Source organism: Strix uralensis, chromosome 7 (genome assembly GCF_047716275.1).
Source record: "Strix uralensis isolate ZFMK-TIS-50842 chromosome 7, bStrUra1, whole genome shotgun sequence".
Classification (NCBI taxonomy): Eukaryota; Metazoa; Chordata; class Aves; order Strigiformes; family Strigidae; genus Strix; species Strix uralensis.
In genome coordinates, this window is record NC_133978.1 from 41,721,290 (window position 1) to 41,748,549 (window position 27,260).

Sequence of the window (27,260 nt, forward strand, 5' to 3'; positions counted from 1 at the left end):
CCGCTCTGAGTAGCGTTGCAGTTGATGATGGTGAAACCCAACACAGGCCCTGCCTGGTCCTGAAGTAAGAGACGGGTTATTGGGTTTGAGGCAGTCAAAGAAAGCTTTGCTTTAGACTGTGGACAGGATGAAATAAAAAAAAAAAAAAATATTTTCTTAGAACATTGCTAAGGTGACTTAGACATAAATTTGATTTTTATTGGGTTTTTTTCCTACCCAATGCCAGTTGCATTTAGTCAATGTAACTGGTTCCATACAGCCCATATTTAGGATTCTGACCTCAGACCAGGTGGGTGGCCTTTGAAGCCCAGTGCTGCCAGCTGGCTCCTCATCGCTGTCCCTGCCAGCACCCAGTGGGTGCAATCCTTCTTTTGGGACAACTCACAGGATACTAGTCATTTCCCTGGAAAGGCAGCTCACACATAAGCATGTTTTCAGGTTTGTGCATTTAAGACAAAAGGCACATTTAATAAGTCAGCAAGGCAAACAACAATAGGTACAGTTTTTGTAATTAGAAACCAGCTTTCCTTTGCTATTTGTTTGAGATATAAGATAGGACAGTGCAGCCATAAAAGAGAATAACTTTTGAAAATCAGCTTCATTGTGAGTAAAAAATAATCATTTTTAACAATAAATATATCAAAAATCATGACAGCTCCTGTAGTTTAGAAATAACAGCTGACAAAGGAAATAAAAGCTTGATAGTAACATATAAGTGTGAAAAAAACACTTTTCAGTTGACCTACTCTAAAAGTCATTAACTAGGAATGTGCTGACAACACAGGAAAAATAACCTCACTGAGACTTTTATTAGTTTTCTTACTGAGCTTCAAGTAATGTCAGAGTCACTTTAGGAATTTAATGCAGCAATTATATGGCATATCCCTAATTATTTCATACTGCATTTTTTGGGTGGGTTTTGTTGAGCAGTCCACAAGATGTAAAACTCACTGTTCATTTCAAATATTAAGTGCAATTACTTTCATAATGGAACTTGATGCTACTTGTAATTTAAGATCAAGCCAATAACTATGCTCCTGAGGTAACGGGGGTTTTGATATTATTAATAGACACTATAGCCTAAATTCTTTCCACACTTCCAAATTTACTTAAATAATCTATTCTTAGAACTACCACAAGCAAAAAATGACTTTCTCAGCAAAGATTGCCTGACTCCGTGATTAAATTAACACCATCTACCATCACCTCGATGGGAGATGATACAACAAAGTGGAAGCTGATTCATTATCTGTATCTAAATATCTATATAGAGATAGCCTCTAGCTGGCACATTTTCTCTATGTCTATTTATGAGGAGGACAACAAACCCACAGCTATTTATTTGTAGTGTTTGGGGACAACCCCACAATGACTGGAGCGTGAGTGAGTGATGCTGTATCATCTCAAGATAATACAAACAAGACGGGCAATTCCCTTCCCTCTGGCCACTTTGTAATAATGCTAGCTGTGTGTTACCTATAATAAATCATATTTTTTTATCAAGAAGGGAATATTTTTCAGCAAAGGAAGCACTGAACTCCTCAAATCAATTTTATGTAGTTTTGTTTTTAATAAAAGTGTCTCTAACCCTTTTTCAGGACTAAAGTACACTTGTACTTGAGCACTTGCGGGCTCAGACCTTCAACATCCAGCGAGTTGCATCTTTGATAAGTCAGTGATGATGGGGTTTGTGTAAAATTCACATATCACTTATTAGTATTTCAAGTGTTCCAGTTATTAAGGGACACAATCATTAATTCTGGCACTGTCCCTACCCCGTCCAAAAAAGTCAGTGTTAAATTTGATAAGATTTAAGTCCAAGATGTAACTAGACAATAATAGATGATCTTATCTAAGCTCCATTTCCCACAAAAGGTTGGACCAGAGGATCATTAGAGGTCCCTTCCAACCCGGGCTGTTCAGTGATTCTGTGAAGATCATACTGTGTCCAGACATTTCTGGTGCATCAGTTGTCTGCCCAGAGCTGTTCTTAAAGGGCATTCTGGATAAAAATAGCAGCCAAACATGAATGCACAAAGAATAGTCTGGTAAACAAAGCACTCAAATTTTTTAAAAACCATGCCTGGGTTTCAAAGCGCCTGCCACACAGGCACACTGGTGGTCAGAAAGGAAATAATCCTGTTTTAAACTCAGCAGTCAGTGCTATTAAATCCCACGGGTGACATTCCAGCAGAAGACGGATGGTGCTGTGAGACTGCCAAGGGATGCGTGGGGGAAGGAAGGTCTGAGGCCATGCTGCCCAAAAAATGTTCCCTCTACTTTTTGCATTTTTTTTCCTTCATGGTCATGCAAGCTCTAAAAAGAGGTAAAAAGTACATCTGGACATAGTGAATAATATCTGATACAGCTTTTTCTTCTGTGGACAGGTCCACTTTCTGTGCTACTTGACCTCATAGGGATGGCTCCCAGTAGAGACTTCTCAAACACAAGGGAATTCAGGATTTGTCAGATTTACCTCATTTTGGGTTTTGAGTGCTTGGCTGACAGGAGAGAACACTGAGGTGCTGCTGCTGCACTCCCTCAGGGGAGGGACACAACAAGCTCTCTGCAGAGCCCTTGAATTCCACGTGTGTTTCCCCCTCAGTTTGAAATAACCCAGGTTGTTTGATTTTTATTTTTAATTTTATTTTTGAAAAAACTTATTTTTCCAACTCAGAGAGATGAGCCAAAAAATAGCTTTCCCAGAGGATGAGACAAAATATCTCTCTTCTGTATGCCTAAAGTGAATTCTTCTAGTGTCATAACTTGTGCTGCAATAAGCATATTTTCCTCCTTTCTTAGGATTTATAATTATCGTTAAAGAATGTGGTTAAGATGATTATGCCAGGTAATATAAAACAGTAATAAGGAAAAATAATTTGCTTATTTAAATGAAATACTCTAAAATTATTCTAATATTTTAAAAAAAGATAATTTCAAATATATGTTTACAGTGATGCTATTTCTTTTATTTAAAGATAAAAATGGGTTTTAAAGTGCTATGGTTATTCCAGCTGTCCTCTCCCCGACTAAATAAATGAAGAAAAGATACTGATTTGACTCTTTTCATGGCCAGGTCCACTAACTTGGAGGCAATCTTTGAGCTTTTATCGAAGATAGGATAATTTGCTTGCTATAAAGCTAACTGTTTAACTGTTCTAATGCCCCACCTCCAGTAGGTTGTAAATTAAACCTCTGAAATCCAGTGGCTCCCTGTGACACAGATACCGGTGTTTTGTAATTGAGGTACAAATTGCTTTCCAAGGAGATCGTGTTAAGCTCCTGATTTCTTCTGTGACATTCCTGAAGAGGTGAAGCACTTTACACTTATCATTAAAACCCAGCGATCTATACAAATCACTTCCCAATGTGGCACTCACCCTGTTACTCCGAGACAGATAACCGGCGCATCCCGGATGAGCTTCAGCTTGCATCTGGGTGACAGATAAGAAATTCCGTTGGACAGGTTTCCGCTGTGATAGACAGAAGTAATATCTCCAGCAGCAGGAGTACTCTACCGCTTCAGTCTCTATAAAGTTAACGCTTTTGGAGTAAACAGTTTTTATGTAAAAGGAGATTTATGGAACGTCTCAGGAAACACTCCACTGCGCGTGCTCCCGCATGGAGGTGGCGTCTCAGGTGCAGGCAGAAAGCCACCACAGATGGACTGATGCTTAAGCACTGACCCAGAAATGTTGATGTAACCCGGGGCTGTTTGGCTGAACTTTTAGGGAGGGAAGATGATTCATACAAAATCAAAGTTTTCATCAGGAAAGTTCTCTATTGGTAAAATTGTCCACCTGTATTTGGCAGAGGAGGGAGGAGAGGGGAGGGCAGCTCTAATAGCTCCCCAGGTAAAACCACTCTGGGAATTTAAGACTAAAAATTGCTCTGATTGGCCGAGGCTTATTTTTTCATCTCTTCTTTGAGATATGGCAGTGGAAAACAGTGAAATAAAGACAATAACCAGCATGGGGAAATGTAATCCACCTCTACTCTCACTGGGTGCTTTTCAACTTTTATACCCACAGTTAAACTCTGAATATGAAGGAGCCAAAACCAGACATGTTCAAGCTGCCAAGCCCATCCCTTCCTGATGCCTCCCTCATTGTGTGTGTTCAGCTGAAGGCAGAAGATATTTTGGGTTCTTGGGGTAATTTTGAGTATTGGTGGCAATCTTTCCCATGGTACATAGATAACTGCTCCATGTTCAGGAGGCGTTGGTATTTTCACCTGAAAAATAAGCGAGGTGTAATAAAAATGAAATGTTGAGCCCTTCTTCTCTTTACACACTTGTCAGTATGTTAATGTTGAAATGTGGAGGTGGAGCAGGTAGGAATATAACTTCAGGGCTGAAGGGTCAAAACTTTAAAAGTGAATGCAAAACCTTATAATTAATAAAAGTACTAATCTGGCACATCACTGTTGCGTTTGAATTTAAAGCAATTTAAGACATTGTGTCCTCATGGGGAAACACATCCCCCAGAGAGGACAAACCTTTAGGAGCTGGAAAGATAACCTGTGGGATTTCAGCTTTCGAGCCCCATTAGGATGTTTGTTGTGTCTCCTCTAGGTAGGGGAATTATTTCTAGTTTTGTCTTGCAAAAAGTATTTTGTACCCACATCATCAGGAGAGCCTTTAGAAAAATATCAAGGAGAAAGAATTCAAGCCCTCTCGACTCAGGGCTCACCCTGGACACAGGCAAAACAGTTCAGAAAAATACCTGTTTGTATTTGTGTGATTGTCCATAAGTACTTGAGAAAGCTTCTGCATAGCCATGATGTTTCCTCAAATGATCAAATCTTAGAGAAAATTTTAGTTGTTAAAGAAGTTAGTTACTATGTTTTTTTCTTTTTTATGAAGTGTAGCTTTTTTAACTTTTGGCACTTAATCTTTTATGTTGTCAGGAGTGTGGTTGTTCTTATATAGCAAGGTAGAGCACAATGGAAGAATCTGTCTGTGCTAATAATAATGATATTTGTTCTGTCCCTCTCTGCATGTGAAATGACTGCACAATTAAATGCAACATAAGCAGGAAGCAGAACTGACTTTGCAGTTGATGTAGTTATAAAATAATGTGCTCTTCCCTTTATAAAATACAAGCTTAACACAAGGTAAAATGTTTTGGTTTTTATTTTTTCTATGACAGGTGTAGAAGGGGACGTGAACACAAACGCTGCTTGGAAATGAGTCTGTGGACAATGTGCCAGTGCTGATGACAGATGCCATTATGCCAGAACGTCATTGCACTGCAGTCTGCAGGGTGATGAAGAGTCACTCCACATCATGTTGAATGAATTCAGGTGGGTACAATCTGATTTATGCTGAAATCCCTTGCTGCATTAGAAAATACCTAAAGTTTCTTTCATAAGGATGCAAGAAATGATTGAGAAATGTTATTATAAGATATGCACTTTCCATATCCCTCCCCCAAGAGATAAATTACTGTCAAATGCTTTCCACGCTCAGAAATGTTTTCTATACTCAGGAGCTTTGAAAAAGTTCAACAGGTATTACTGAAAGGATGAAATAAGGGAAGGGTGACACCAGACAAGAGGTGCCATCAGCATTGTGCCCAGCAGCACAGGCTGCCAGTGCTGCTGTGCAGGTGGGGACAGAGAGCTCAGGTGAAAAACCTTAAAATATGATTAGAACTAGTAGGAAAATAAGAAAAGAGAGTCAGAATGCTTGTTGATTTACTATTTATACTATCTTTATTAGAACCTTAGTGGTAACTTGGAGTGTGTAGGGAAGGGTAGGGTATATCTCTCCAAAGTAATCTAAAGAAGAGTTTTGATGGGAAATCTGCGTTAGACCAGGAGTTTCTCTTGCAGCAGCAGCCATATGGTTTTATCTGAACTAAGAAGAGACAATCAGGGTTTTGGTGTTTGAACACCAGACGTTGTGGTTTCGTAGCTGGACATGTTAGCTGCTGCCACTAACCTCCTAAAAGTGGAAGATGCAAACCCTCTCTGTGTGCAGTAAAGAGGATGGAAAAACATAAATAATTTACTTGTTAAAGAGTTCAGAAACCACTGGGCACAGATTTTTTGGATTCATCTCTGTAAGCAGCCATGGGGACAGCAGGGGCCCAGGCTGGAGCCCCCTCTGCCTCCTCCCAGGTTCGATCAGGCTCCCTCCTGGCATCCTGGGGGTGGCAGAGAAACAGCTTTTTACTGTCCCTCGAAAATGATCTCAGGAACAAAACAAATCAAATAAATAAAGGAGTCCCAGTCTCTTGCTTTCCCTCCCTGTGCCTCCTGAAGTACTTCTCATATCTTTCCAAACTCCCCTTCTAAAGTTATTTTTCTGATGGAAGGAGGAAAAGAGAACAGAGAGAAGTCTCTTGTGGAGAGACAGCGGGTTGCATGAAGAGTGTGGGGAATCCAACACTCCCCTCCCCGGCTCCCCTAAAGAAGAGAATTAAAAGCCATGCATCTGCTGAAATGACCATCCTAAGTACTATCTCACAACAGAGATAAAATAACAGCGTTTGATGTGTGGGGAGGTTCTGTGCCGCAGTATTTTGATGCCTTGCTTCCCTCATCTCCCACAGGCTGTGGTGTCTGAGTGGGGCTGTGGCAAGCAGAGAGCTCTAGACACTACGGTTTAACACACAAACAAGTAAAATATCATTTCCCTATATAAATAGAATTATAGTAATGAATTACTGATATTCTATGCTAAAGTATTTTTATGAATTCAAAAGATATGAAAGTATATAATATGTCTCTCTGAAGACATTTTAGAATATTTATGAAAACAATTCATAAAATTAAATCCCATTAGTTCTAGATTAGCACTTGACATTTGTCAGACTAATAACTTTTCTTAGCTAGAGGGGACATCCTGACTTTCAATAATGCTTAATGGGTTTTCTTCCTGATATCTCTTTGGCAGTGTTATTCTTACTTATACAAATGGCACTGATCTGACAGGATTGCATTTTTATCTGGGATGCAATCTTTAATCTGCCCTTTTCTGCCAGCTATGTATATGCACACGTACAGTTGGCACATCCAGCTAAACCACTTCTCATATTTTCTGTGTGCTTAACAATCAGCTTAAACATGACAATTCACACCCATTAATAACAGCTAAATCGTATATTTTTATGTCAATGCTGACAGAATTGTTTATATGATTACCTGCATGTTTGGAGGGAAGATTGTCTTGGTTTGATTAATATATCACAAATGTTTATGAACCGTATCCACTTGGCTGTCATACTCTATACCAGAGACAATTTTTATAGAGGTTTCTTAAGATACATATCTTACTTCCCTGGGCAAACAAAATTCAGGAGGTAATAGCAACTACATCAAACAAGTATGTTTTCTCACTTGATTTAAATATTGTAATAGAGTAAGCTTCATGCTTTGCAGGTAGAAGAAACTTTGATCTCTGTGGGTGTAAGATCAGTACAATATATTTTTTAAAATTGCAGTAACTTGCCTTAGATAGCTAGAAGGAAGAATTTGAGAAGGGTGTCTTTACCGAAGCCTGTTATACACCTGGGTTTCCACCTGCAGGTGCCTAATTGCACTGCTTGCATGGTACCCAGTGTTTAGGAAGCAACAGCTATTAAGAATGATCTTATTAGACACTTAAATCCCGTTATCTTAATTACTATAGGATTTCTCCCTTACTATAATCTCCTCCTTTACCATCAGTCTACTACCTAATCACCTAGGCTAAATCTACAGACAGAAATCACCACCATAAGACACAACTCATGTATATTTTTGTAAGTTATCGTTGCTAGAAAATGAAATTATGTTATTTACCTTGCCTTCCAGCTCTGTCTGCTTGGTCACTGAAGAAATGCATGTTTTCACCTGGGAGCATGTTATTCATATGGACGATTGGACCGACTTTGGCCACAAAGGTAAAAAAATGCATCTAAGTTCCCACAAAAGGACTGGAAATGATAAAGACAGACTAGCAGTAAGCAAAAGCTCGCACTCAAGGCAGATGTGCCTCTGTATACGTGCTCCAGTATGAGCACTTTGTCTTCTGGATTAAAATCAGCTCTAAAATCCATAACCAAATGCCTTCCCAGGGAGAAAAGTGTCTTCTTGATGCCTTGGCCGAGTTTCCCTCCAGGTAACAGGGAGGGAATCAGGTTTTAAGTGTCTGATCTACCAAACCTGCAAGTTGGGTTTATTTCATGACCTAACCATAGTGGGTATGCACTAAATGTTGATGAATTTGTAGCACATAATAACCTGACATGAATTGCCTTTAATGTAATTTGTTCTGAACATGGTCTGTTGAATCTTTCCTATAGCTCTTCAAAATCATTTGATCTTGAACTTTGAAACTCCTTCTGTGGCCTTAAAACATTTTCGTTTAAGCAAAATACAGGCTTAGTTAGCAACAAAACTAAGAATTTGTGTAAATCCTGGAGATCCCGTGCGACCTCTCTGGGTGTGAATGGGGTTATCAGAGAGCCCTGCTGCTACAGCTGCTTGCAGTCAGCGTGAGAAATTGGTCGCAGCATCAGGCATTTCTAGTAGAAACATGTGTTTATAGAATCATAGAACCATAGAATCATTTGGGTTGGAAAAGACTAAGGTCATTGAGTCCAACCATTAACACAGCACTGACAAGTCCACCACTAAACCACATCCCCAAGCACCACATCTACACGTCTTTTAAATACCTCCAGGGCTGGTGACTCAACCACTTCCCTGAAATATTTCCTAACATCTAAACCTCCCTTGGTGCAACTTGAGGCCACTTCCTTTCATCCTATCACTTGTTCCTTGGGAGAAGAGACTGACCCCCCCCCTCTCTGCACCCTCCTTTCAGGGAATTGTAGGGGGCGATGAGGTCTCCCCTCAGCCTCCTCTTCTCCAGACTAAACCCCCCCCCCAGTTCCCTTAGCTGCTCCTCACAGGACTTGTTGTCCAGAGCCTTCACCAGCCTCGTTGTCCTTTTCTGGACACACTCCAGCCCCTCAATGTCTTTCTTGCAATGAGGGGCCCAAAACAACCCAGTAATCAAGGTGCAGCCTCACCAGTGCTGAGTCCAGGGGTAAGATCCCTTCCCTGTCCCTGCTGGCCACACTATTGCTGATACAAGCCAGGATGCCATTGGCCTTCTTGGCCACCTGGGCACACTGCTGGCTCCTGTTCAGCCGGCTGTTGACCAACACCCCCAGGTCCTTTTCCTCTGAGCAGTTTTCCAGCCGCTCTTCCCCAAGGCTGTAATGTTACAGGGGATTTTGTGCCCCAAGTGCAGGACCTGGCACTGAGCCTTGTTCAACCTCACACAGTTGGCCTTGGCCCATCAATCCAGCCTGTCCAGATCCTTCTGTAGAGCCTGTCTACCCTCAAGCAGATCAACTTTCGCCCCCAACTTGGTGTCATCTGCAAACTGACTGAGGGTGCCTCGATCCCTTTGATAAAGACATTAAACAGAACTGGTCCCAGTACTGAGCCCTGGGGACACCACTTGTGACCGGCCACCAACTGGATTTCACTCCATTCACCACCACTCTTTGGGCCCGGCCATCCAGCCAGTTTTTTACCAAGCAAACAGTACACTGTCCAAGCCACAAGCAGCCAGTTTCTCTAGGAAAATGCTGTGGGAAATGGTGTCAAAGACTTTACCAAAGTCCAGGTAAACCACATCCACAGCCTTTCCCTCATCCACTAAACAGGTCATCTTGTCGTAGAAGAAGATCAGATTAGTCAAGCAGGACCTGCCTTCCATAAACCCATCCTGACTGGGTCTGATCACCTGGTTGTCCTGTACATGCCGTGTGATGGCACTCAGGGTCATCTGATCCATAACCTTCCGCAGCACTGAGGTCAGGCTGACAGGCCTGTAGTTCCCTGGATGCTTCTTCTGGCCCTTCCTGTAGTTGGGCGTCACATTTACTAACTTCCAGTCAACTGGGACCTCTCTGGTTAGCCAGGACTGCTGATAAATGATTGAATGATTGATTGTAGATTATTATAGAGAACATAAAAGTCTTATTTTTCTTGAAGAATCAAAAAAGAAGTAGTGTCTTATCTCCTACTTCTGTAGCCTCCTTTGGGTCAAGGCTTAGCTCAGAAGCTCTTTTGTGGAGATTTTCCTGTGATTCCAGTAGTTGTTTTTTTTTTTTTTTTCTGTCTCCCAACTTCAAAACCAGCAGCTTGCACATGTGCTTTCTACATGCCTTTGTTTCTTGGGGTAAATATATTTATCTTTAGACTGAAATATATTTATCTTTAAACTGGAAAATATGATTAGCACCACTATCTTGCTCCATAATGGAACATAATGAATTAAGCCAACTGATTTAAAGGTAAGATGGCAGTAATTTCAGTGAGTGAAATATGAAGCTCTTCAGTAGATTAGAGAAAAGGCTATGAAAGAACAAAAAGGATAAATTGTAGTAGATGAATTAAAATTAAGTGACCAGCTTTTATGCAAAATAATCATTGTATACATCATAAATGTTTTCTTTTTTATATAGTACCTGCCACTAAAAATCCACTGCTAACTATAAAAACATTTGAATAAAAGCTATTAAAACTCATAGCTGTGATGTACACTTTTAAGTGTAAAAAAATACAGGAATCATTTACAGTGCTTATTAATATTTCTGGAATAATCCTTTAAGGTCTCTGGCAGGTATTTCTTCTTCTCTGGAATATTTTTATTGGAAAACAGCATTCCCTTGAGCCTTTTGTGAGAAAATGAGCTGGGGGGTCTTACTAAACAGTGAGGTACTTGGTGAGTTTAGATGCCTTCAGCTGGGGCAGAAGTTGCACTAGGTTGTCTGTGCGCTTCACTTGCACGTTCACCCTCCTGCTTCAAGAGGGTACTCCCATGTGCTGGCTATGCAAAACATGAGGAGCATCTATAGTGGAACATATAGAGGATGAAATAAGTAGGATAATCTAGAGCATATTCACTCATTTCCCATTGGACTGTGGGGCATTAAAGGAGCACGTGTTAATGACTGTTTAGTGGAGAAGCAGCTTTGGCTTCAAGTGCAAGCACTGCTTAATGAGGTGCTCTGGTGAGAAGTCACACAGGAGCTCCCATTAAGTGCTCTGTTTATTACCCTCATCATTGTGGCAGTTATTGTCATCGCTGTCATATTCATTTTATTCCAAATACTGATACCCGCGGGTAGCACTTCTCTAGGTGGGAGTGCTGTGACTCCATGGGATCTCCATCTGTGGCACAAACTGCCTGGAGAGGTGCAGTAAAATGGGAGCAGGGTTAGAGTTAATTAATGCTTGCAGGCAATGAGACAAAGGGCAAATTGAGCTAAATATTGCCCTCTTTGTGTCTGAGCGATCCCATTGCCATGGCGAGGAACGGAGGAGGGCTGAAGAGGGCATTGTCTGGCACACAGCACACTTGCTGGCTTTAGCATGAAGATTTTGAAGAATTTTATAAACGTGTTTATTGGTCAGTTACTCACTTCTGCACCTTTTAACATTTCCTCGCATATTCCCTGTACAGAAAAGGCACATTATTTGGTTCCAGTACTATACAGGATTAGCTACATCTCAGGAAAAACATCTAGGGGTCATTGCAGCTAGATTGATAAATATTGTATGACTGCTGAATGTTCAGTAGCTGTAATTAAAGCTAATGGGAAGCTTGCAATTAGTAATGGGGAGGCGAAACATAAAAAGTAAAGCTACTCAAATTATTTATTGCAGACATTTAGACCTTGATCATCCAGAGACCTTCATGTTTAATAGCTGTGTACTAACTAGGTGGTTTAGGTTTGGCTGTCGTCTGCAGAATGTATCTTTTTTTTTTTTTTAAATGCATTTTCTATGAACAAATGAGGATTTTCCCACACCTTTTGGGGTCTGTATATGAACTGGTCTTGAGTGGGGATTTGGGAGTTGTGGTGCATGGAGAAAACCCACAGGTGACACAAGTGCACTGTGCTCCCTGAGAGCCAGGCACAGGGACAGGCCCAGCCTTGCCCAGTTCTCCCCGTGCCCACTGAGCAGTTCCACCAGCAGCTGGGAAGCTTGGTCCTACCCTATAACTCTGCTTTTGAGCTCTTTGCCTTTCCAGCAATAATGGTTGTTAGTTCAGGGGCTAGCTTTCAGAATAGAGCAATTTTTCTGGGATGCATCTATCATTGTGCAATCTGAATGTCTGCAACTGTAACGCCTTCAACAGCCTCTGCCTGACCCTCTTACAGGTGTGGCATGGGTTTGTCCATGTTACCTGTGCTGCCCTTTGGCTAATTTTGCATCCAGATGAGTACCAGACCCATCTGCAAACCAGACCTCAAATCTCCAGTTAGGCACACACAGCAAATGAGGAACAATATCCATTATTGCCATCCCGAATTTTAATCTTCTCTAATAAGCATCACAATCTTGGTGATATGAATCAAGCTTTATGTTGATATTTAATACACCCATCTGCCGCAGTAGTCCAGAAGGAGAAATAATTACGGATGTAGGCAAGAGATCTTGTTATGTGTTGGAGAGATGCCATAGCAAACAAAAGGACGTTTTTTTAGTCTTGAGATCTTGGCTTCTGTAATCTGAAAGGCCCTCGTGTTTGTTAAGCAATACAAGATTTCCATCAGTTCATTTTTTCTCATCCAGTGCACAAATCTCAGATTCACTAGGCAGAAAAATAACACTGGGTGCTGAAGTTTGGTATGGAATTGGATGATTTACAAAAGTGAAAACAGAGGAAAGAAATGTAAATTCATACTGGCATACCACCAGCAGGCTGGACAAAAAAATACTGATCAAAACTACTTTTAATTGAAAATCTCTTTTTTCCAAATAAGAATAGGATTGTTACATTAAATTGAGTTTAGTCACGACACAATATTCATTCTTTCCCTTAAATTTCATATCCACACTGAGATCATCACAGAAAGTCACAGCTTTATTTCAGCAAAATTCAAATTAACACTATGTGCTAAGAAGTTGATGTTGAAAAAATCATAAGAACATTTCCAAAGAACCACTCCCCCACCTGCCTTTGATACCATACTCTTGTCTGGTTTACTTTCCCAAACTTTTCTCCACTACTAGATGCCTTATATTGACTATACGAATTGCTAATTTATATTTTTGTCAGTCTCTCATCAACACATGTTAATTTATTACCATAGTTATGGTATTACTGGTGTTAGTTAACCTTGGACTTGGTTAATATGGAAACCAATTTTTCCAAACAACTGAAATATTCTGACAAAAATGCCATGTTTGCATTTTTCCTTCTAAGAGCCATTTAAGGTATAAATGACTGAATTATGTCAAGCCAACTACTTAAGCTTATATTTTACCTCCTTGCACTTTAGAAAGCTAAAAAGATCTTAATAGGATTGCAATGAACCTTTGCAACAAAACAAGCGTGAATTGTACACTTTTGTACAATTAATATTGAAATATTAATTATTGAGGCAAACCAGCAATCCCTCCGTGAGGAAGCGCTTGGTTCTGGTTGAACTGAATTCCTGTCCCCAAAAGTCTCTCTTCTCTGGCAATGGGAGATAGCACACTGCAGGGCAGGGGACCACAAAGTGACCACTCTCACAGGGCAATATTGTTACTGATAATTTAAAAAAGCTGAGGAAAAGCATACAATTACATTTTTGACATCAGCTGTGGGCTGAGAGAGAGGGCATTGTTATGCAGGTGAGTCTGGGCCAACATGCATGCTTCATTCCTGTTCAGATAAATCTGTATTGGGGAATTTCCCCCTCAAATCTACTATCTGGAAATTATAAGTAACTACACTGCACTGAGTCACACTTTGGTTTTGTTCTGGTGTTTTGGTTTGGTTTTTTCTTTTCCTTTTGCAATCAAGTTTCTATTAAATGCAAAAGGAAAATGCTGTATATAAAATTAAAAAAAAAAAAAGCAAGCAAAATCAAGGGTATCAGTTGCTTACCATCTTCCAGGAACAATTAGAAATTGCCCATGTACTACAGATATCCATCATTGTTTTATTTGTCAGAGTTCATAGTAATCTGATGATGCGAAAAAATTATAATGTGATTTTACAAGAAGCTTTTAGAGAGCCAATGTGTAGGCTTAGCTCACCTGAGGGAGGGAAGGGTTTCAAAATCTAGTAGATAATATCTCTGACTATCTGATAATGGAAGTTCCTTTTGGAAGCAGATTCCTGGATGTACATGAATTTTTCATATCTATTGAGGTGGATTTTTTTTAATCATTTTTTTCCTGAAGGACTGAATTTAATTTGATTTGTTTGTCAGTTATCCAAAGAACTGTAAAACCATATACCCCCACGGGGGATGCATGGGGCAGGAGCTCAGGGGTCTCTGTCCCACCCTGTCCCAGCAGGACCCCACAGCAGGGATGTTGCTCAGGGATGTGTCCAGGCCAATTGGAGCATCTCAAGGGTGTTCGACGGTCCTCACAGCCAGAAGTTTTACTTGTATTTAAGCTTTTTAAAGAATTGAATTTGTGCCTTCTGCCTCCCGTCTTGTCTCTGGGGGCCACTGGGAAGGGTCTGGCTCCATCTTCTTTACACTCTCTCATCAGGTATTTATAGACACAGATAAGATCCCCCTGAGCCATCTCTTCTCCAGACTGAACCGTCTGGGCTATCTCCATACTCCCATCCTTTCTTCATCTTCATTGTCCTTTGCCAGACTAACTCCAACAAATTCTTGTCTCTCTTGTCCTGGGGAGCCCAGAACTGGTCCCAGTGCTCCAGATGTGCCTCACCAGTGCTGAGCAGGAGGGAAGGGTCACCTCACACAATGTGTTGGCAACACTCTGCCTCACACAGCCCAGGATGATGGTGGCCTTCTGTACTGCAAAGGTGCTTTGCTGGCTTATGGTCACCTTGTTGCCCACTGAGACCCCCCAGGTCCTTCTCTGCAGAGCTGCTTTCCAGCCAGTCAGCCCCAGCATGTCCCAGTGCATGGGGTTTTCCTCCCTGGGAGCAGGACTGAGCATATCCCTTTGTTGAGCTTCATGAGGTTCCTGCTGGCCCATGTCTCCAGCTGGTCCATGTCCTTCTGACCATCAGCTGGTCCATCAGCCACTCCTCCATCACCTGGAAACTTGCTGAGGCATTGAGTGGCTCAGATGTATACAAGCTGCTCTTACACTATGAGCGTGTACAAGGAGTTCAAAAGATAGAGAAGAAGAGAATGTTTGCTAAAAATGGCTATGGGAAAGCAAGGTAGTTGGGCAAAATCTTCAAAAGGGATCAACCGACTCAGAGACCTGAACTGACTTTCAATGAGGCATTGTAACTCATTTTTGAAACTGAGTCTTGGGTTTCTGTGTCGCCTACGTGATTTTGAAAGGGTCATCTTTTACTGATATCACCATTCTGCAGAATTTACAACCTGGATGGGAGAATTTTCAGGGAAAATGAGAAGCCAGTAAAATGAAAATGAAGGAAATGAACTGTAGAGAAATGTCAAGTGAATTATTTCAGAAATTCCTTCCATTTCACTGTGCTTTATCTAAAAATTTGTATCATATGGAACCTTTAAGTGTTCATATTATCTTAACTTTCATCTGACACAAAACAGATAAGCTAACACTAGCAAATTTAGTATGCAGGAAAAAGGACGATGGATTTAAACAACAAATGTACACAAGAATCACCACAGAAAACATACTGAGAGCCATTTTTACAAACTCTGCTCTGAGCTTTATAATCAGATGTATTAATAATTCACCCAGAACTGCTTTCTGCTTGGAGATGGTACAGTCTAGGGTATGGAGTGAGGCTCCTGCTTCTTCAGATCCACAGGTTACTTTTTCTTTTAACCCATGCCATTGCACGGGTCTGCACAGTCCTCTAGTGACCACAAAGCTTTCAACTTTTAGAGGTGATAACACAGACCAAGAGATCAGGGTTTTTTTTCAGATAATCAGGGGATGGGCCCAAAATTACAAATATGTTTATGGTGGCACCCCTCTTCTCCCAGAGTACCAAAACTGCTCTGTGTTTTAAAGCTGCAGCATATCCTGGTGTCTTTGGGCTCTCCAGGAGCACAGAAGTGAAGGTTTCAGACTGAGAAGTAACAGTCTTGGCTCCTCTCCTCCTGGTGTGGATCAACAAGATGCTCATTATGTCTCACCTGTCTCCCAGGCAATGGTAATTATGAGTCCTCAGCACATTTTTTTTTTTTCAAAAAAGTAGAGAGCCATTTATTTAGGGCAAAAGCATTACTAAGCAAATATGTGTTGTAGAGAGAAGGTGCAGCTTTCCTGGACACATATCTTAACTCCCTACCTTCCCCTGGGTCTTGCAGGTCTCACTCAGGTTTGGTATGTGCTGGGTTTATTCCTTTTTGAGTAGATCATGGCTGTCTCTTTATGCAGTTTTCCTTCTTTGTACAGCAAGCTCCTTGAGGCAGAACAAGTGTATATATGAACATGTGGAGCAGTAATTTACATTAATTACTCCCTAAGTGAGTGCTTTCCCCAGAAAACTCTCCCACTGTGTGATGTACATAGATGCGTACAGCACTCGCAGCGACGATACGTGGCTCTTGGAAGATTTCATGCTTCCTGCGCCTCAGTCGGATTTGTCATGTTGGAGGGTATCAGCCTTTCAGGAGATGCTACACTGGAAAGAGAAACAACATATGCTAGAAATGCAAACATGGGCCATTATATCTATTAAGGGAACTGCTGGTGAAAAATACATACAGAATGAGTCCATCATACACTGTGAGCTTGACCACCTTTACGCATCATAGGTGAAAATGGGATATCATCACTTTGTTGATTAGTATGGAGATGATAGAAATTAGTAAAACCAAAAATCTTGATGGTTTCCAGAGCCATGATATAATTCATTATTTTATCTTGTTTTTGAAGGGAGAAGGAAAGGAAATTTAATGTCATCTACACAGAGAGATGGAAAGCTTAAGCAGTAAAATTCAGTCGTACTGAAAGCATTACATGTATGCACTAATACAGATATTTAAAGATACATGACCTTTTGAAAGATGGAAAATAATTGATCCTATGTATTTCTGAGTCTTAAAAATGCACAACTGTCCTGGAAGTATTAGTTGCTTTTGCATAAAACCAAGCTCCTCCCAGGACTGCTCAGTAGGAGGTGTGGATGGCTACCTGCCACCATGCTTCTGCTCTCTTTTTATCCGATCTGCCCACAGCGACCTTTGGAATAGTATTGTTATTATTTCAAATCTGGTATAATGCTGCAAATGCCCACCAAGCTGCTCAGCCTTCCACACCAGTAACATTTATTGTCTTTGCAGCACTTGGCATGTTGCGTGTTTCTTATTTTCCATTTGCAGTAGGCAAAGGAGACACTTTGATTTTCCTCACTCAGCGATACAGGCAACAGGTCCTGGATTGGTTTTCTGCTGAGATTCCCAATGAAGACCCTCCGAGGTGTTTCAGGTGGCCATGACATGCCCTTCACTATGGAGGAGGTGACATGGCCACATCGGTTGAGCGTTCTGGGACTCAGGACAGGAGATGGGGGTCAGCTCGCGGGCTGTGCAGACACTAGGCCCAGGCACCATGGTAGTTAATGCCCTGGTGAGTGGCAACCAGTAAGAGCTCGTCAGGAAGAAATGTGTGTCTGATGAAACTCATTTACTTCTTCAGAAAAGGGAGAGACCTCTTGGTCTGAGGAGAAAAGGAAAAGGTCACGGGCTTTGACTCAGTGGTTTGCTAGAAAAGAGCCTCTGCGGAGCAGAGACCTCGTACATCACCTCCGCTACTGCCGAGCATGAGCTGTCCTGGCTCATTGCTCCCTGGCAGACGGATATCGCTTTTTTGGTTGGTGATGAGCAAACTAGAAAATACTTCAGCTTCCTCTTAGAGCACAAGGATATCATTCTGCTTTTCTATTTATTCATTATATATATATATTAATTGAATAGTTTTGATTTCTGTCCATCACTGTTAACACTTGTCATAAGCCCCATCCACTAATGGGCTTACACAATTCCTATGGGCACTTTTGTTTCCATTGCACTAAAACACCCCAAACCCTTTCTCTTCTGTATTGATTTTACTGCTTCCAGAGACGTCTTTTCCCTTGATGTCACTAACCACACACATCAGCTCTCCGTGCTCTGGAAAGGTGGTTTGCACCACACCTGAGAGTAAGTGTGGGATCCCTCTGCACTGCTACTCACACCACCCCTGAGTGTGACAGCTGAGAAGCTAAATTTTATCCTTTCAGGGACTTTTCCTATCTATATATTCATTTAAACTGCAACAAGGGAGGTTTAGACTGGACATTAAGAAAAAATTTTTCACAGAAAAAGTGGTCAGGCAGTGGAATAGGCTGCCCAGGGAGGTGGTGGAGTCACCATCCCTGAGTCTGTTTAAGGGTTGTTTAGATGAGATGTTGGGGGATGTGGTGTAGAGGAGAACTTTGTAGAGTCAGGCTGAGGGTTGGACTTGATGATCCCAAGGGTCTTTTCCAACCTGAATGGTTCTGTGATTCTGTGATTGACAGATTCTAATGCATGTAGTGGATGATTTTTCTAATGTGTTGGGGTTTTTTTAAAGACATAGGTAATATTGTCCAGGACAAAAAAAAAAAAAAAATTAAAAAAAAAAAAAAGTGAAAAAATGAGGGGTTTAGTATCTTTTTAAAATTCTGAAGAATTAGAAGGGAAAAAATGCCAGTCATATTGCTGTGTCCCAGGTATATTCAAGCCTTGAACCTTAAGCGTTCAAGGCTATGAAACCAAGGAGGTCTCTAAAGTAGATTTTTAGACATCTTTCTCTGTTACTGCTAACTGTGTTGTTCAACAAATCTGTCTGCGTATGGACATCCCTCCTGGCTTGATATGGCAAGTCAAAAAAAAAAATTGAATAAGAACATAATCACCCTCCCTCCCCCATATCCATTTATGTTCCACATGTTCAAGGCCTGGAGGATCAGTGCTGGAGTGGTTTTTGGTGTGTTTCAGCACTCATTGATGTAGAGATAGAGGAGTTATTTGCCATGGAGAAATAGTCCTGAGGGAAGTCTCTCCTATAGAAAGTGAATCTGTTTTGAAAACCTTTATCAAAAAATGCCCACCAGACAGCTGCAAAAGCTAGTTTACATCTATTTTCCTTGGAAAGAGGCTCTGACTTGGCAATTGAGTACTACCATGTATTTTTTCCATCCCATTGGCGTCTCTGGATCTGCTCCATATTTTTATATTTTCTCTGTCCAAGCTTGCAGTGCACAACTAAATATGCACTTTGTAACTATGACAATGTCTGAACAGAGTAATGTGGCTTCATCATGGAGAGTAAATAAAAAGCAGATGCAGACCTTGTAGATGAAAACTGCTGTCATGGTAATTCAGAGTAGGAGGTAATGACCAGCTAAACAGAATTAAATCATTTAGCTTTTACTTAAACTGAAAAACTAGGAAAAAAGCCATAAACTATCAAACAAACAAGAATAAGCAGGCCTAAGAAAGGATAAAAAAAATCCTGGTAAAAATCCCTAAGGCAAAGAGCTACTATTCTCAAACTGTGACTGAAACCTGCTCAGTGCAAACAGGTGACAGTGTCCTTTGATCTGAAATTCAGTGCTGGTATTCTGAACCAAAGACCTAAGTAGTCCTAAAGTTGGTCCTGAAACGTTAGTCCTAAAATGCCCCAAATTAATTAGTCTTAAACTAACTTTTGTTAGCCATAAAATTAGTCCTAAACTGTTACCTTAATCCATCATCCCCTCAGAGCAACAGAAACAAATTTTGAATGTGGAGCATCAAAAAAAAAAAAAAAAGTTAATTTAAGATATGTTTATTACAAAGCACTGCAAAATGCAGAGAAGCATCTGAACTGAGAAGAGTAGAAAAGACCAGAAGGAGTCAAACTCATGAGCTCAGTCCCTTCCTGCCCTTTAAAGGAGCTGTAGCAAAAGAACCTTTTCTTGCACAAATTCTTTTTTCTGATTGCTTTGTCCTACAGAAGCTTTCAACTGAGTCCAGATGCACACTGTTACTGGTGTGGATGGGACTTGGGCACTGCTGCCACCTGAGCCCATCTTTCCCTCCGTGAGACTTTGCACACTTTAAGGAGATGTGTGCCTGTCACAGGCAACAACTACTAATACTGTGAAAAAAGAATTCTTCTTGAATCCAAAAGCAGAATTAGTCGGGCAAACTTTACTACAAATGAGCTTAGCAGCGGACTGTGTTCTTATTGCATTACACCTGCTGAGATGGTGGTAAAAAAGTGGCATTGCTGTCTACTAATAATTATGGAACATATTAACAGTTTCCAGTGGATGGTTTAATTGCTTCCTCCCTCAAGTAAAAGAAATTTTACAAACCTCAGCCTGTTATTATTTATGACACATTTAAAGCTTTTTCAGTAATCTCAGCAGTGAATTATTGCACATGCATGGAACATGTGAAAGTCAGACGTGCTAATGTCCATCATTAGAAGCCTTATTGAATATTTGCACTATTGCTTTTGTTGCCACAGTTTGGTTTTCCACTTGGACATTAAAATCTGAGACCGGCTATAATAATCTTTGAACGATAAAACTAAAGATAATGGCATTTAAAATGGGATTTCAGCATAACGAGCTATAGTAACATCATCTCCTTTTTTTTTTATTTGCGTCTCTGTTTACTGAGCAGGTCAGATGTGTCGGGCTGTGGTGAGGCAGGCTCACCCCGCGCGGCCAGTGTTTCAGTGCTGCTGTTATCGTCCAGACCATTACCAAAACTGATGCTTTTGCTGGCAAAAAAATTAGGGGTCAGGAAGGCCAGATACAAACTTAGGTGCTGTACCTGGAACATTGAACGCTTGCCAAACTGGCTACTTTGCACTCAGAGCATCACTGGGTGATGTGGAACATACGGAAGGGGAGCCTGTGGGAGGGGTTGGGTCAGGGGTGCAGACCAGCTGAATAATTTTGGTTTAAAGCCACCCAGGGAAAAAAGGATGCTTTGTATCTAAGCAATTAATTGCATTGAATTCTGTATGTACTCTGAAATAAGGGATTTCCTTCTGGCCATCTGTGGTGCCCCTACGGTGCTACGGCTGTGCTCGCGTCCCCTCCTCACATCTCACTGAGTGCAGGAAGCACCTCAGCCCGGTACCACGCCGTGCCCACATCCCCATGCTGTGCCCACATCCCCACACCGTGCCCCATCCCCACACCACACTGTGCAGAGCTCCCCCATCTCCAAGGATTCTTTTACAGCGCCATGAGCACCGCAGCAAGGGGAAGCCGGATGCTGTAGGGGCATGCGGCAAAGGGCTGTGAAGAGGGGCACGTCCAAATGGCGGTTGGAAGCATTGCTCTTGCGTAACTTCTCTGCCTGCATGTGCCCATGCCTGAATTTCACTTAAGCTTTTCTGCTTTTTATGGATTTTTGACTATGCACCAGTCAGAGCAGAAACTTTGCCTGCTCGATGTAGCCTGGCAAATCAGGCCACTATATAATTAACACAGTTTTTGAAAGGCTATGCTAAAAGGAAGTTTTTTAGATTGTAAAGGCAACCACTTGAAGGTCAAATTCATATTTGTCCCTGCAACCTTAATGCTTCTCCATACATTTCCATCCTGTGCATTGAATGGAAAAGATATCATGTGAGCATGTAATTACAGACTGTATTATAGCGCAATAATTCCCCAGCAAGACAGCTAAAGACTGACTGAGAGCTAATCTATCCAAAACCAATATACCAGTCCCAGCACAAGCTGGACTCAGGCCAGGATGTAAGCCAGGAACAGCTTTCATGACACTGATTAATGCGGTTTAGCTCCTGATGGATGGAGAGCAGACATCCCCTTTTATCCTTCTAGACCACTCTGGCATTCAATCCTGTACCACTAGCCTGCCTGAAAATAAGGGCAAAAAGTTAAAGAACAGGCTAACCCATTTTGAGCTTGTTTCCCAAGAAAAGGTGGCAGAAAATTGCATTTTCTGCTACGAGGTCTGATTATGGAGCTCAGCAAGACTCAGCTCCAGCCCAGACTGGCCAGCAGCAGAGCATGAATACCCCATGTGCCATCTTTAACCTATATAATGCTAAAACTGTAATGGTAGCCCTGTCCTAGGAAGGGATCAGCTCACGGCAATATGGAGAACAGCACCGGGGTCTCCAAGTGGAAGCTACAGCTGTGAACTAAGGACATACTGGTTATAATACTGCATTTTTTTATTATTTAAAGATTAATAAGGTAAATGCTGAACTCGTGCAGCATTACACCTGCACAACAGCCCTGTGCTGTCGTTGTTTTCAACAGCTTCCTAAAGAACACACCTGAGAGGAAGAAATCAGCAATTCTGGGCAATTGGAGGCTCAGCCAGAGCTGAAAGGAGTGTGAGGGGACAAGGGAATAAACATCTCCAACTGCAAGGCTTTGTTCTCACTAAATCTGAAAAACCTGCTTGGAAGAATGGCATTAATAGCTTTTCTTAATCCCCCACCCAGCTCTGATAATTCTCATAATGAAAAATAGGAAGGAGTTTAAAAGAAAGTGCTTATTGTGCAATTTCTTATGTTACTTAAAGTCTCAGACTATCAAACCAAATTCAGAGCAACTTTGGGAATGTTAAGGCACTTTTAAAATAAGTGGATGTTGCTGCTATATTTCTGTCTACTGGATCAGCTAAAGTGACAGCTAAACAGAAAATCCATTAGAAAATTTATATGTGTACTGCTGTTTGGAAGTTGGAAGAAAACATATTTTGATGTTTAGATACAAGAAGTATGATGTTCAGGGACTGGAATAATCCCCATAGGACACAGTTCGTTCGCAGTACATCATCCAAGGACAGTCAGCTTCAGGCTCCGCTTTAATTTCCTGGTGAGCTCCGCAGTAATATTTATTGTGCAGACAAAAGAAACTGCATCTAGTGAATATTTATATCAGAAAGGGAAGGGTTTTTTAATAACTGATAGTACATAAATCCAGGAATAGGAGACACTGGAACAGAAATCGAAAGGTCTAAGTAGGTGGATAGTTTGGTTGTAATTTCTAATTAGAAAGGAGTAGAGAAGATAAGCGTTATAGTAATGATTCATTTTTATATAGATGGAAGAGTAGGAGTTTCAAGCTAATATTTTGCAAGAATTTCCACCCAACCCACCCGCTGTAAATCACGTCACCTGCTGTAGCCAAAGCACCTTCAGTGCTGTCTATCACTCTGGGCTGCTGCGTTGGCACGAGGTTGTCACACCCTGCGGGATACAGCCGCTGAAACCCCCTGGGTACGGGGGTGTGGGGTCACACACCATTGCCTGGGGCAAAAATTGAGAGTAATGGGAGAGAGCAGGGTGCAAGCAAGTGAGATCTTCCCTCAGTGTGCCTACGCCAAGAAGGAATCATGTCTGGTAGGTATTCATTTTATAAGGAAATAGATTCAGGATACATAAAAAATGCAAAGTTTTGCACTTCTTTAGCAAAAATTATAGTAATTTATACAATTTGACAGTATCAGCAGTACCTGCTGCATGATACGTACACATTACTCTGGGATATAGCCAATGTAAAAAGGCCTCTGGTAAAGAAATAATAACAAAAATGCGCATTGAAAAGCACTTCAAATCCCTCCCGAGTATTCAAAATGAGTTGAAAATGCAGCAAATGGCAGTATCTATGGTGTCATTTAAAAAAATCAAAGTAGCTGAGAGAAAAATTTTGCCATTTGATAAGGAAAAACGTAACCACAGGATGATGTGGGTGGAAACAGATCTCCAGAGCTCCTCCAGTCCAGCTCCTCCTCGAGTGGGCCAGGGCGAGCAGGTGGCATCGGGCCCTGCCCTGCTGAGTTGTCAGCATCTCCAAGGATATTAAAAGCTCTAGAAAATATTGGAAGATTAGAGGCAGAAATCACTGGAGTTCAGGCAATGGCTTTAGCATGGAGTGTCATGTAAACTGTGGGTTGGAAAACCATAGCCTGAGAACAAAAGCTACTGTCGAAAATGTACAAACCCACTGTGCCGCTTCCATTTGGCAGCTGAGATCCATCAAAATGTCATTAAAGAAATGCCTCCCTGACATACGTAAGATGGGGGGAAGAAATTTAGTGTGTTTCTGAGCAACCATTAAAGAAAAGGTAACAGGTGTTATGAAAACAAAAATTATAATTGAGAATTTGAAAATATTGGGACTGTGGTAATGGAGAGATCTGACAAAGGGAAAATATTTTGTGAGAAGCAGCATTAGAGACGGACAGAAATTTCCTCAGCATGACTAACTCCCTGAGCAGCAGAGGCAAATGCAGCGGAAATTATAGGTGTGTTTTTCAGTGAGTTCCCAATCCAGTTTTCACTTTGTTATGTCAAACTCAGCATGTACTTGTGCATCGTTGTGGAGGAACAAAATTTACCTGTGTCCAGAAAGACAGTGAAAAGCTTTTTAAACAGTTACCTTGCGCTCTGACAAGTGCCAGCCCGGGAAACGAGCAGGAACGTGCAGTGTGTGGATGAATAATGCCGTCACTTGGTCTTGCTCGTAGAGCAGTTGAAATGTGAACGTTAGCGACTGCAAATAAGGTGCAGTCAGGAGCTCATGGGTGGAACAGATGTAGAAATGTAAGTTATTGCCTCTCAGTTATTCATTTCCAGCCCTTGGCTGAGGCACGGTAACTAAGGAGCTCGCCACCACTTGTAGCTGTTTCTCTGCGAAGTAAAGAAGATGATTAACATAAACCCTGTTCAGCAGCGCTTTGAGATAATCCCATCGGCTCCACAATCGATGACTAGGCAAGGCAGGTTCTTGCATCTTGGTGGATGGATGGTTGGGAATGGCTGGAGAGGGGCATCTCCTTACTCACTGCTGCCACTCCACCTGGAAAAGTTTGGCAATGTCCCAGGAAGTGGCTCAGGTATCCACGCAGAGCCCCACGGCTTGGTGGGCATGTTGGGTGTGTCTCCCGTCCCTCCTAGGAGTAAGGCCCAAAAGCCAAGGTTTAAGTCTTGCTTGGATTCAGAGCTTGGGCTGTGAGGGGAGTCGGGCTGTGTGGTGCCTCACTGCCAGGCCACCTCACCATTTCAAAAGAGCCATGAAGGCAATTTTAAACAGTAAAGGATAAAAAAAAAAAAAAACAACTGGCAAATACTATCTCTTCTCTTTCCAACACCTGCAGATTTTTCATAGAAAAAATGAATTGATTGTAGAAGAGAATAATATTATAAATCAAGTTGTATTTCTATTATAATGGCGAAGGGAGAACACACTTTCTATATGCTAAATATATTCATGGAGTTATATTATGGTAACATTCCTTAAATTGATTATATTTATCAGTTGGGGAAAACAAATTGCTATATACAGAAGAAAATAATTAAAGGAAAGGGAAGAGTAATAGCAGCATCACAGCAGTCAAGTCTAGCAATGTCTTAACAGAAATATTGATGTTCTTTTGGATGTGCATCAAGGAGAAATGGAAAGATAGCGGGGCAATTTCTTCTACAGTTATAACTACAAAATATCTTTAAACACTTGCAGTCATATATACCCAGGACGAAATTCTGTTTCCAGCAGACTGCCTTGTCTTTGCTTTCTCTGATAGGAAAAAGAAAAATTGGTTACAAGGGAATTTTTGTTTATTTGTCTTTCTGAAAGCTGTTGAGTGTCATCTATGCTATGCTTAACCTAATGTATCACTGGGAAAAGGAGGAAAAAAATACAACCTGCAAGTATAGGAATCATTATGGTGAGGCCCAGTGGTGCTGTTACACTTATTTAAGGGAGCTATCAGCGTTTCCATCATTTTCCCTCCTTTTTTTTTCCCAACTGCTAATAGTTTGTCTGATCTGTTTGCCCAGGGTGAAACTTTGTGTGGAAATTTACAGGTCAGGAGCAGGCTGGTTTCCCGGCAATGGATTGAATTCGAGGCCACATTCTTAAAGCAAGGGCTTATTTTTCAAGGTGAGGAGCGCACACCTGGGAACATTTGGAGTACAAGAGGTACAGCAGCACCCCTACCTCATCTCAATGTCAAGTGCAGAGCAGGTGGGAAAGGCACATATCACCTCGTTAGCAGCCTGTCAGTGCCTAATTGAGCAGATGCAGTGCCAGGGAGTGGTACAGGGACATTCACCTAATATATACACACATCAGAGGTGCTTGAGGGGCCTTTTATTACAATGCTGGAATATAGCACCGTTGCTAAAGCTGTCAGGGCTTATATCGCTGGAAAAATAATTGTCCGGTCTCTGAGGATGTGGTTAGTGTTTAACACAACAGTTTTTCTTGGTCGTAATACCACGCATTGACATCAACGTTCTGCTACTGCACCTCCTGATGCCAAATGCCAAAGCCGGCTGCCCAGGCCTGCGTTTCTCTGGCTTTACTACGGGCTTTCACACTAAAATTGTAAATATTCACACAAAACTTGCTTTTAGAGCTCCCTCTTGAAGGAGACCATACTGATCGCATCTCTCTAAATACTCAGGTCCCAGCACACTTGCGCTGATGAAGAAGTTGTTGTGGGCATCGTGTTTTGCTGCCCGCTCTCCCCATCCTCTTGCAGAGGATTCCCTCTGTCCCCAGAGGCACCCGATGAGCAGCAATCGGCCAGTTTTGTATCTGAGTTGCTCTGGAGCTGTCTCTGAACTGTGGCTTTGCCCAGGACCTACCCTTAGGAGATCTGATACATTGAGGCTTACGCAGGAAGTAGGAATAAGTGGGAATGGATAGAAAACTTATCTTGAGTTTTCTAAACTCTGCATGCTTATTTTTAACTCCAGCTTCCTTTACAGATGTTCTTATAAACAGAAAACAGCTTGTTGACAACAGCAAAATGGAAATTTCCTCTGTGCAAAACAAATATAAGCGATACACATTTATGAATATAAAATACTCGGTGTAAAGCTACACTCTTCTTCGCAAGAACAAATGTGCCTCTGTGTTATACATGAAACGAATACATTACAATCATTAAGAAATATATAACATTGACATTAATAGAAGTGAAATGAGGGTATACTTGAACTAATAGAACTGAGGGAAAATAGGTGAATTGGGTTTTGTAACTGATGGAGCTACTCTGTAGGAGAATAATTTCTGGGCATACTGTGCCTGTAATCCATCAACAGCATGGTAAGTAAATGGGATTTTGGCAAAAGCATCTACCCAGAAGTAGATTTTTGTTGTAGTTTCACACAAAGGGCTGTGCTCGCTCGTTACAGTTAGCACAGAGGAGCAAAACCAAGTGCTCAGGTACTTACTGTGATGTTACCCAGGCACGTTCCCTTTACTGGAGACAGAGGTCAGCTAAACTATGTGTAGCACGAGGAGCAAACAAATGGTAAGTATTTCTAAATTTTCCCAACTGTTTGAGTGTGTAACTAATCTA